General features: G+C 42.9%; 4 non-coding genes across 4 annotated transcripts; 2 read left to right on the top strand and 2 right to left on the bottom strand.

Annotated features, from left to right (window-relative positions):
• Positions 1–3802: 3802 nt before the first annotated feature.
• On the top strand, positions 3803–3874 carry trnag-ucc (transfer RNA glycine (anticodon UCC)). The gene has a single exon. It is a non-coding gene; the product is annotated as a tRNA-Gly (tRNA).
• Positions 3875–5075: 1201 nt separating this feature from the next.
• On the bottom strand, positions 5076–5148 carry trnav-aac (transfer RNA valine (anticodon AAC)). The gene has a single exon. It is a non-coding gene; the product is annotated as a tRNA-Val (tRNA).
• A 96-nt stretch (positions 5149–5244) lies between these two features.
• Positions 5245–5316, top strand: trnag-ucc (transfer RNA glycine (anticodon UCC)). The gene has a single exon. It is a non-coding gene; the product is annotated as a tRNA-Gly (tRNA).
• A 2569-nt stretch (positions 5317–7885) lies between these two features.
• On the bottom strand, positions 7886–7958 carry trnav-aac (transfer RNA valine (anticodon AAC)). Its single transcript has one exon. It is a non-coding gene; the product is annotated as a tRNA-Val (tRNA).
• Between the last annotated feature and the right edge of the window lie 1142 nt (positions 7959–9100).

Below are 9100 nucleotides of genomic sequence, written 5' to 3'. Positions count from 1 at the left end.
TGAGAAGAAGAAAGATAGATTAAAGGGTGAAGAGTAAAATCAATATAAAGTGGGGCTGTTTTGTCTTCAGCAAGAATACCTAGTGCTAATAAGTAAATTGTCAACAACATTGTATATATATCTAGTGCCTGGTAATCAACCTCCTCATCTGGTGAGAGGACAGTCCACTCATCCTCACATTTCACACAGTATGAATAATAATGATAACAAAAGGAAGTAAAGCTAAATGAATGTTTTAACTGAGAGCAATACTTTGTACCCATATTTCCAACTGTATAGTAGATTGCACACAGTTTTTGCTTGTTACGTTTAGACCCGAGGGGATTGCAAACTTCAAAAGTACCATCGTCATTATAACATTCTTCCTCAACTTCCTCAAGCAGATGCTGAGGATCATCAGCCATAGTCCGTTGTAACACAGTGTGTTTATGCTTTTGGTAAATATGACATCTAAAGGACTCATACTTTGAAAAGGTCCTCTGACAGTCATTAAGACCAAAAGTTATTGAAAAATTTGCCTCATGTGCATGATTGAGACCAATGTGCTGGATTAATTTGACAATCGTTCTCTGAGAGCATTTAGGACACCAGAATAGGCGAGGAATTTTTGGCAGATATTACTGTAAGAGGTTGATTACTCTGGTAACTGGAGTAGGTAGAGGCTTGTCACCATCCACAGTAAGTTTCAAAACATATTGCTGAAGAGAAATCAGAGTGTTCTTCAAATGAGATGGATATGTTGAACAGAAGACAAAATAAGCACAAAATGAAGAAAGAGCCCTTTCATCCACACTGCTAGCCCAGCAGATCTCTATCCCATCTACTTTGATGACTGCAGTGACTCTCCTTGTAAACACAGTTTTGCAGTCAGTGACTTCTGGTACTTGCAGTGGTAACAGCAGACTTTCTATGCCAGCGACTTGCCTTCGAGCCTCAGCTTTATTAACTGTTCAGAAAAAACTGTTTTTTTCTTCTCAATGGAATATTTAGGAAAGTGAGGGTAGGAGAGAAGAAAAAAGGTGATGTTCATCACCACCCCAAGAAAGCACTGCATGTTAGTAGTTTTCAGAGTCAGTATCTAAACTGATAGTCTATTCACACACACATTAGCGCTAATACACTTCACATCCAGTATTTCCTTCTCTAATGTAGTGGGTTCATTGGTAACAGGTTTGTCTGATTAGTATTCTGGAGAAGGTTAACAATGTCGGTGTGTTGGTTTGGAGTTGTAGTTTGTGTTTGCCATGTTTGTAGTCTGAGGTGCATTCTGAGAAACGGAGTCGCTGGTTTGCTGTGACATGACAATGACACTTGAGAGTTTACTGTTCAAGACTCAGAATTACTATACATTACTATAATTAGCATCAAGCTGCACATGACATTTTATGAAAGTAGTACTATGTTTTTGCTTATTTACCGGTACCTCATACAGTCAAAAGGTTATTGAATTTTAATTATTTTTCTTAAAAATAAAATAAAAAAATCTAAAAACTGAGTTGTGTCGTGGAAATTAGACAACACTTGCAGACTCGTCCTCTGAGGTGAAAAAGGTTTATTACAGAAAGATGGTTAATACAGCATAGAAGAAGTATCCCAGAAGACAAAAAAAATGACATGATCATCCTGTTTACAACGTTTACAGCCAGGCTCTTAATGCATGCTGTTACCTTCTTGAGCATTAGTGAATGTTTGCACCTTTTGGAATAGTCGTGTACGAGTCCTTCAATTGTCCTCAGTGTGAAAAGATGGATCGGAACATCATATAACCGCTACTGGAAAGGGCTAAAATATGCAGGAAAAGCAAAGTATGTGAAGGACCTGGAGGATTTTTCTGAAGAACAGTGGGCAGTTTAACTGCTCAGGACAAACAAGGGACTCATGAACAACTATCATAACACATAAAAAGAGTCGTGGATCATTCAGGTAACGACACACAGTATTAAGAAGCAAACGTGTGTAAACTTTTGAATGGGGGTAATTTTGATTAATTCAGCTATTATCTTGTGGACTATATGTAAACATCTGTTATGTGAAATAGCTTATTCATGGCGGTACTAAATAAGAAACTTAGGATTTTTATGATCAATCTTATTTTGTTAAGAGTATTAAGATTTTGTAGATTCTGCAAGGGGTATGTAAACTTCCGATCGCAACTGTATAGCCACCCAGCTACCAACACACACACACACACACACACACACACACACACACACACACACACACACACACACACACACACACACACACACACACACACACACACACACACACACACACACACACACACACACACACACACACACACACACACACACACACACACACACACACAATTTCAACCACTTAAAAACAGCAAGGACTTTTATAAACAATCAAAAATAGACTATAATATGAACATTTTAACAAATTAACAAAGACACCACAGTTAAAACACTCTAAATACCTTCTTTTTGCAAAAGTTTTCAAAAGTCTTCTCTTGCGCCCGCACTCTCAATCTGATGCCAGCTGGAGCCACCTCTTCATGGTCCCCTCAACCTCCATCTCTGCAGCTTTAGCCGTGAAGAGGTTTCTATGAACATTGGAAGAAAGCAATACATATCGTAAGGTTATTATGAATCTTAAGCATTAATTACGTTTATACCATGGTCAGTGTGAATATTGGATTCTGAATGGCTGGAAGGTGTGCATTATAACCGTTTATTGCACAGGTAGTTCCAGTCAGTTTTATCACTGTGAGCATTTCTAAATCAACGCGCAGCCTACATGCACACACAAACACACACACGCACATACACTCGAGCATACAGAGACATTCGTTAACACACATTCATACACACAGACACTTCTTGCCGGTGCTGTCTGCAACTTTAACAAAAAAAACAACTTTGCTGGTGAAAAGTTACATTATATTTCTCAGCAATGAGGTGTTACCATCACTGTTTGTGAAGTAATTCAACTCTCAGTTTTACTACACTACTGCTGCGCAACACTGACTATGTTTACATGGACAGCAGTAATCTAATTATTGACCTTACTCTGAGTAAGATAATAACGTGATTAAGGTGTCACCGCGCCACACCGTCCGATGTCCCTCCAGAATTTCACGTATCAACATACAGTTCGTCCTCGTTATGGTATAGTATACAGTTTTGGGTGTTTTTATTTATTTTTTTTATGAACGCTTTAACGCAGTTATTTATTTGTCATGCTGTACGTGCAAATAGACAACTGCTTGAAGCCGTGAGCTGCATCCCAAACCGTGTACTTAGCGTCTCTATAGTAGCCGAGATAGATGTATTTTCCTAACTACAGGCCTATAGTAGGCAAGTATGCGGTTTGGGATGCAGCGGTGCTCTCTTGTTCGCCGTAAAATGTTGAGCACTGCCGTGTGTGTACGTGTCCTGTCGCAAAATGTGGTGAAAACTTACACAACGTTAATAATGTGATTCAGGTGTTTACATGTCTGTAATACACGTTGATAATGCGACTAAAACAGGAGTACTCGACATGTCTTAATTCGATTAGTGCTTACTTCAAGTAACTTGACTTTAATTAAGGTAATTAAAAATTGCTGTTAAGGTAAGGTAATTAAAAATCTCATCACACTACTTTATCTGATCCTACAGTGTTGAGTTGAGATCCTATAGGACCTGATCCTACAGTGATGAGTGTTAGGCAAACGTGATAACCACCACACTACAAAAACCATGACAGAGCTGCGCTTCGGCTCTTGCCTATGGTCTGCTGATGAGAAGAGCACATACTTAAACTTTTGTTCAGCAGAGTTGAATTGCCTAGCATGGCATTGGTGGTATAGAGGTGAGCATAGCTGCCTTCCAAGCAGTTGACCTGGGTTCGATTCCCGGCCAATGCACGGATTCTAACTCGGAGCCTCTGGAGCTGCTTTATGGTAGTTGGCACAAAAAGAAGGAATCACCTACCTAAAAATTAATGGGTCAAGAGAATGTGCCATAGGCTTCTCTGCAGGCCTCCCACAACTCTTTCTGCTTCCAACTTGAATTCTTAGTGCTTCTTTGCTGTTTGTAAACACAGCATTATCCAACAGGGCACGTTTGACCCGTGAACAGGGGCGAAAATGTTAGAAAATGCCGTCTCTCCGTGTCTGTCTTTTGTTAGCGACAAGCTAGCATGCAAACTGTGATGAGAGGTGTACATTTTCCACAATCAGCCATCTATATAGTCAATGTTTTATATTTAATAAGCAAATATGTCTATATGCTGATTGGTCTTAAGCAGCGTTGTCCAATCTTCAGCTTTTCGTTCCAATCTAGCAGGAGGCACACCTGATTCCAATTGTTGGATCCGCTGATCTTGGCTTTCAATAGACTAAAGTGTGGCTTCTGCTTGGTTAGAATGACAACCTGCAAAGACACTAGCCCAATCTGGAGAAGACTGGACAACCCTTATCTAATGCAAATAAAGACCGAGGTCAGAGCCACTTTGTGAGTTCTGAATCCGTCATGCCGACTCGACGTCACTCGATGAACAGGGAAGGAACTGGTAGATGAGAAGACTTCCCACTGAAGACGAATGGCGATTTCAAGTTGAGGGTGCGTTTGCTTTGCGTTTTCCCGCTTGGAGGTGGGGAATTACAAGTCGCAACCTCTTCTCAAGCGCATCATTACTCTTGTCTTCTTGATGAAGGAAAGAGCCAGGCTTCCACATTCAGTGGAAAAGCAGAGATTGCCCGTGATATTGCAAGCAGCTGTTATCTGCCTTGCTACAAAAGCTCAATGGAAGGGAAACCGCTCCCAGCCTTTTTCGGGCGTAGACCTCTTGCTGATAGGTGAACTTGGCGACCAGTACTTTATGGAAAATTTTCCAGTCACGCACAGAGTCTTATTGAGCAACGAAAGAGCCAGGCTTCCACTTTCTGTGGAAAACCAGAGACTCCCTTTCATTTTGTAAGCAAATGTTAACTGCTTTGCTACAAAAGCACAAAAGAAGGAAATCTGCTCTGTCCAAGGTGTCGCTTTCCGGCTGTTCCTGGAGGAGCTGATCCTACAGTGATGACAACCAGTCAGTTATTAAAGCAAAGTTCAAAATTGCTAGCTTGTTTCTGCCCGGTCTCGAACCAGGGACCTTTTGCATGTTAGGCAAACGTGATAACCACCACACTACAGAAACCATGACAGAGCTGTGCTTCGGCTCTTGCCTATGGTCTGCTGATGAGAAGAGCACATACTTAAACTTTTGTTCAGCAGAGTTGAATTGCCTAGCATGGCATTGGTGGTATAGAGGTGAGCATAGCTGCCTTCCAAGCAGTTGACCCGGGTTCGATTCCCGGCCAATGCACGGATTGTAACTCGGACCCTCTGGAGCTGCTTTATGGTAGTTGGCACAAAAAGAAGGAATCACCTACCTAAAAATTAATGGGTCAAGAGAATGTGCCATAGGCTTCTCTGCAGGCCTCCCACAACTCTTTCTGCTTCCAACTTGAATTCTTAGTGCTTCTTTGCTGTTTGTAAACACAGCATTATCCAACAGGGCACGTTTAACCCGTGAACAGGGGCGAAAATGTTAGAAAATGCCGTCTCTCCGTGTCTGTCTTTTGTTAGCGACAAGCTAGCATGCAAACTGTGATGAGAGGTGTACATTTTCCGCAATCAGCCATCTATATAGTCAATGTTTTATATTTAACAAGCAAAAATGTCTATATGCTGATTGGTCTTAAGCAGCGTTGTCCAATCTTCAGCTTTTCGTTCCAATCTAGCAGGAGCCACACCTGATTCCAATTGTTGGATCCGCTGATCTTGGCTTTCAATAGACTAAAGTTTGGCTTCTGCTTGGTTAGAATGACAACCTGCAACCACTCTGGCCCATTCTGGAGAAGACTGGACAACCCTTATCTAAAGCAAATAAAGACCGAGGTCAGTGCCACTTTGTGAGTTCTGAATCCGTCATGCCGACTCGACGTCACTCGGTGAACAGGGAAGGAACTGGTAGATGAGAAGACTTCCCACTGTTGACGAATGGCGATTTCAAGTTGAGGGTGCGTTTGCATTGCGTTTTCCGGCTTGGAGGTGGGGAATTACAAGTCGCTACCTCGTGTCAAGCGCATCAGTACTCTTGTCTTCTTGATGAAGGAAAGAGCCAGGCTTCCACATTCAGTGGAAAAGCAGAGATTGCCCGTGATATTGCAAGCAGCTGTTATCTGCCTTGCTACAAAAGCTCAATGGAAGGGAAACCGCTCCCAGCCTTTTTCGGGCGTAGACCTCTTGCTGATAGGTGAACTTGGCGACCAGTACTTTATGGAAAATTTTCCAGTCACGCACAGAGTCTTATTGAGCAACGAAAGAGCCAGGCTTCCATTTTCTGTGGAAAACCAGAGACTCCCTTTCATTTTGTAAGCAAATGTTAACTGCTTTGCTACGAAAGCACAAAAGAAGGAAATCTGCTCTGTCCAAGGTGTCGCTTTGCGGCTGTTCCTGGAGGACCTGATCCTACAGTGATGAGTGTTTTAGGCAAACGTGATAACCACCACACTACAGAAACCATGACAGAGCTGTGCTTCGGCTCTTGCCTATGGTCTGCTGATGAGAAGAGCACATACTTAAACTTTTGTTCAGCAGAGTTGAATTGCCTAGCATGGCATTGGTGGTATAGAGGTGAGCATAGCTGCCTTCCAAGTAGTTGACCTGCGTTTGATTCCTGGCCAATGCACGGATTGTAACTCGGAGCTTCTGGAGCTACTTTATGGTAGTTGGCACAAAAGGAAGGAATCACCTACCTGAAAGTAAATGGGTCAACAGAATGTGCCATAGGCTTCTCTGCAGGCCTCCCACAACTCTTTCTGCTTCCCACTTGAATTCTTAGTGCTTCTTTGCTGTTTGTAAACACAGCATTATCCAACAGGGCACGTTTGACCCGTGAACAGGGGCGAAAATGTTAGAAAATGCCGTCTCTCCGTGTCTGTCTTTTGTTAGCGACAAGCTAGCATGCAAACTGTGATGAGAGGTGTACATTTTCCACAATCAGCCATCTATATAGTCAATGTTTTATATTTAATAAGCAAATATGTCTATATGCTGATTGGTCTTAAGCAGCGTTGTCCAATCTTCAGCTTTTCGTTCCAATCTAGCAGGAGGCACACCTGATTCCAATTGTTGGATCCGCTGATCTTGGCTTTCAATAGACTAAAGTTTGGCTTCTGCTTGGTTAGAATGACAACCTGCAACCACTCTGGCCCATTCTGGAGAAGACTGGACAACCCTTATCTAAAGCAAATAAAGACCGAGGTCAGTGCCACTTTGTGAGTTCTGAATCCGTCATGCCGACTCGACGTCACTCGGTGAACAGGGAAGGAACTGGTAGATGAGAAGACTTCCCACTGTTGACGAATGGCGATTTCAAGTTGAGGGTGCGTTTGCATTGCGTTTTCCGGCTTGGAGGTGGGGAATTACAAGTCGCTACCTCGTGTCAAGCGCATCAGTACTCTTGTCTTCTTGATGAAGGAAAGAGCCAGGCTTCCACATTCAGTGGAAAAGCAGAGATTGCCCGTGATATTGCAAGCAGCTGTTATCTGCCTTGCTACAAAAGCTCAATGGAAGGGAAACCGCTCCCAGCCTTTTTCGGGCGTAGACCTCTTGCTGATAGGTGAACTTGGCGACCAGTACTTTATGGAAAATTTTCCAGTCACGCACAGAGTCTTATTGCGCAACGAAAGAGCCAGGCTTCCACTTTCTGTGGAAAACCAGAGACTCCCTTTCATTTTGTAAGCAAATGTTAACTGCTTTGCTACAAAAGCACAAAAGAAGGAAATCTGCTCTGTCCAAGGTGTCGCTTTGCAGCTGTTCCTGGAGGACCTGATCCTACAGTGATGACAACCGGTCAGTTATTAAAGCAAAGTTCAAAATTGCGAGCTTGTTTCTGCCCAGTCTCGAACCAGGGACCTTTTGCATGTTAGGCAAACGTGATAACCACTACACTACAGAAACCATGACAAAGGTGTGAGTCGGCTCTTGCCTACAGTCTGCTGATGAGAAGAGCACATACTTAAACTTTTGTTCAGCAGAGTTGAATTGCCTAGCATGGCATTGGTGGTATAGAGGTGAGCATAGCTGCCTTCCAAGTAGTTGACCTGCGTTTGATTCCTGGCCAATGCACGGATTGTAACTCGGAGCTTCTGGAGCTACTTTATGGTAGTTGGCACAAAAGGAAGGAATCACCTACCTGAAAGTAAATGGGTCAACAGAATGTGCCATAGGCTTTTCTGCAGGCCTCCCACAACTCTTTCTGCTTCCCACTTGAATTCTTAGTGCTTCTTTGCTGTTTGTAAACACAGCATTATCCAACAGGGCACGTTAGACCCGTGAACAGGGGCGAAAATGTTAGAAAATGCCGTCTCTCTGTGTCTGTCTTTTGTTAGCGACAAGCTAGCATGCAAACTGTGATGAGAGGTGTACATTTTCCGCAATCAGCCATCTATATAGTCAATGTTTTATATGTAATAAGCAAAAATGTCTATATGCTGATTGGTCTTAAGCAGCGTTGTCCAATCTTCAGCTTTTCGTTCCAATCTAGCAGGAGCCACACCTGATTCCAATTGTTGGATCCGCTGATCTTGGCTTTCAATAGACTAAAGTGTGGCTTCTGCTTGGTTAGAATGACAACCTGCAACCACACTGGCCCATTCTGGAGAAGACTGGACAACCCTGATCTAAAGCAAATAAAGACCGAGGTCAGTGCCACTTTGTGAGTTCTGAATCCGTCATGCCGACTCGACGTCACTCGATGAACAGGGAAGGAACTGGTAGATGAGAAGACTTCCCACTGTTGACGAATGGCGATTTCAAGTTGAGGGTGCGTTTGTTTTGCGTTTTCCCGCTTGGAGGTGGGGAATTACAAGTCGCAACCTCTTGTCAAGCGCATCATTACTCTTGTCTTCTTGATGAAGGAAAGAGCCAGGCTTCCACATTCAGTGGAAAAGCAGAGACTGCCCGTGATTTTGCAAGCAGCTGTTATCTGCCTTGCTACAAAAGCTCAATGGAAGGGAAACCGCTCCCAGCCTTTTTCGGGCGTAGACCTCTTGCTGATAGGTGAACTTGGCGACCAGTACTTTATGGAAAATTTTCCAGTC

Source organism: Ictalurus punctatus, unplaced genomic scaffold, assembly GCF_001660625.3.
Source record: "Ictalurus punctatus breed USDA103 unplaced genomic scaffold, Coco_2.0 Super-Scaffold_100068, whole genome shotgun sequence".
NCBI classification, from domain to species: Eukaryota; Metazoa; Chordata; class Actinopteri; order Siluriformes; family Ictaluridae; genus Ictalurus; species Ictalurus punctatus.
Note: the sequence above shows the minus strand (reverse complement) of the source record. Positions and strands in the feature narration are given on the sequence as shown.